General features: G+C 32.4%; 1 long non-coding RNA gene across 1 annotated transcript; it reads right to left on the minus strand.

The window, feature by feature from the left end:
* Positions 1-625: 625 nt before the first annotated feature.
* LOC136066788 (uncharacterized) lies at positions 626-2,113 on the minus strand. The gene is made up of 2 exons (XR_010628271.1): positions 1,780-2,113; positions 626-1,143 (listed from the first exon to the last, which is right to left on the minus strand). It is a non-coding gene; the product is annotated as an uncharacterized LOC136066788 (long non-coding RNA).
* Positions 2,114-3,110: the final 997 nt, after the last annotated feature.

Genomic DNA, 3,110 nt, shown 5'->3' on the forward strand with positions numbered 1-3,110 from the left:
TTCTAATAAATAAATAAATAATAAAAAATTTATAAAAATTTATTAAAAAAAAAAAGATAAGATAAGAGGGCAAAAGTGTAACATAGAATGCTCATGTGATTGCATTAATGGATAAAAGAATACTTTAATACCTGACCTGTACTTCACCAATCCGGGTTGGGTGGCTTAAAATTTGACCCGTACTCGACCGAACGTACAAGTTGGACCCAGCAGTTCGGGTGCGGGTTGAGTGGGTCAAATTTGTCGATAAGGCAAAATTGGGCCAATTTTATGGATTTGCTTGAATTTTTTTTTTTTAATTCTATTTTTACAGGCCTTTTTGGCCCAAATTAATGGGCTAACTTTTCACAAAGATTTATATTTTTTTAACCTTATCAAATGGGCCTCTTTTTACCTCATTTATTTTAATTTGGGTCTTCAAGCTTAGCTTGTATGTATACCTTTTACATCATTTATCTCAAATTGAACCTTCAAGCTCAGCTTGTATGCCACTACACAACTTTGAATCTTTTGGACCTCCGTTTCTAGTTCCCACATATAAACAAATGGAGACAACAAATACATAAAATGGCATGTAAAAACCTGGGCAAAATAGCAAACAAGCAAATAATAGCACATTTTCAAAATGTCTTAGCCTAAGACCTGGGTAGTACCTTAAAAAACTAGAAACAAATCAAGAAAATACAATAGTTTTATAGGCATAAAAGCCCATCTCAATCTCAACCTATTAAATTTGCCTACCATTCCACACATGTAACAAATTCCAACAAACAAATTCTAACAAATAAATCAATCACAAACACACAGCAAGTATGGCAACAACTGATAAGAAGAGCATCCTGCAAGTCTATAAGCCAGTAAACTACCAAGGCTGTAGGCTAGTTACAATATTTCCTACAGTATATATAATTAGTTACAATTATGAAATACCCAAGTATTTCCAAAAAATAGCTTTTCTAAATCATTAATGAACAACTACTCTATTCTTTATAGTTAAGTCCATGACTTATAGAAAAGAAAACCTATAAACTATAAGTTTTCCTTTCCATAAGCAAGAGTTGATTTCTAAGTTAGAAAAGCAATATATCAACTTCCCAAAATGCATCCAAAAATCTGCCTCCTATACAAAATATGTCCTTCCTCCTTCAATAAAAAGGGCAAAGAGATATTTATCAATAATAGCAATAAGCAAAATTAATGAAAGGGCAGTAACGAAACTCAATAGAAATAACAGTAAGGGCAAAAACTTGCTCGCTTAGTGATTAGTCATCAAATCAAATCAGAACAATTAGGGTTTCATCTTTGAACCCAATCTCTTGGTCAGTTTTGGTCCCCTAATCTTTGAATCAAATAGAAAAGTATAGAGAGATTGACTACACTAGATACTATGTTTTGTAGTGGAATCAGGATTAAAAAAAAAAAAAAAAAGAATCAAACAAATGAGCAATAAAATACAATCAGATAAACAAAATAAAATTGTGTTAGGATTTAATTTTTTAAATTAGGGGTTCATCCTTGAAAAGTGATAACTCAAGTCTTTGACCCAACAAATCAAATCAAAACAATTAGGGTTTCATCTTTGAATCCATTCTCTTGCTTAGTTTTGGTCCCTTAATCTTTGAATCAAATAGAAAAGTATAGAGAGAGTGACTACATGCAACTCCACGACTAAGCAATTTCTCACAACTATGATCTTTAAGTTTAAAATAATTTGAACAAGATGATAAACCCATATCTCTAAATAGAGAAAAAGGGAGATGTAAAAGGAAGAAAATATACCTAAGACCCAGAGGCTAAGAAGACTTGACCCACTATGGAGAGATTGAGGCGAGGAAGCTGCAGTGTCAGGTGTGGTGATGAGGCAAAGGCGGCAACAACAACTAGGGTTCAAAGAGGAGTGTGGAGAGTGGAGTGAAGAGCGGAGACCAGAGAGAACGAAGGCTATAAAGAGAGAAAGGATATTAGATTATGAGAGAGTGAGATGTAGATTGAGAGGCTTAAGTTTAAAAATATGAGGTCGTGTGGAAGTGGAACTGTGGAAGACATCTGAAAGCATATCCAACAGGAGAGCTAAACATAAAATCCTCTCTACTATAGAGAGTAAACCCACAAAATAGGCCTCCAATGGACTCTCTATACCCAGAATTTTTTTTGGCTCATGAACAGTAGCTCATCAAGTCTGATGGGCTACTATTCATTCTTCAAATGTTTTTTTTTCCCATTATAATAATCAAGTATTGACTAAAAAAATGTTGGAAGGTGTGTAGTTGTTAAAAAAAGAATAAATAATGAATGAAGAAATAATATTTAAATGAGATAAAGAATGGGATTGAGAATCTGTTGGAAAGTGAATTTGAAAAAGTGGGTAACTAAAAGGTAAAAGTCATTGTTCATTCTCCAAACAGTACAAAAATTTGCCTAATCTGCTGGAGATGCTCTGAAGCCTCTTAAACTCTATTTTTGATTTGAAATTTAGCCATTCTAATTTGAGTTTGTTTGCATGTAAGTTTTAGATAGCGTGTAAGGTTTAATAAGTCAGTGCTTAGTCATATCACTTTCAGTCTTCACGTGTTCACCTAAAAAGAACTGAAAAGATATTTTATATATATATATATATATATATATATTTTTTTTTTTTAAATTTGAAACCTTCGGTCAGGTCGGGTTATACTGGTTTTTTATCCTTAACCTGCTACCCGAACCGAATATTTGGTTTTTGTGAGGGACCCAAATCCAATCACCATGGGCTTCGAGTCCAACACTGGGCTTCAAGTCGGTCGTTTCAGTTAGTTTGGTCAGTCCTTTACTCATTGGACAGCCCTAATGAGACATGATATTGCATCTTTTATGTATAACCATAAACAAAAAAAAAAAAAAAAAAAAAAAATAATGCGCAAGAAAATCTCAAAATTGTAATCTTAATTTCATAACTAATTACTACAATTGGAGAATTCTCAGTTTTGCAAGCATGGAGCATATAATAAGAATATGCAATTCAACAATTAAATTTTCAAAATACACATATAATAAAAAGATATGTGAAGAGTTTGAAGGTTCCTTATTATAAATCAGTTAAGTGTTGGTTTGATATAACTATTTTTATTACTTAA

The sequence above is a fragment of the Quercus suber genome, unplaced genomic scaffold (genome assembly GCF_002906115.3).
Source record: "Quercus suber isolate HL8 unplaced genomic scaffold, Cork oak 2.0 scaffold_46, whole genome shotgun sequence".
Lineage (NCBI taxonomy): Eukaryota > Viridiplantae > Streptophyta > Magnoliopsida > Fagales > Fagaceae > Quercus > Quercus suber.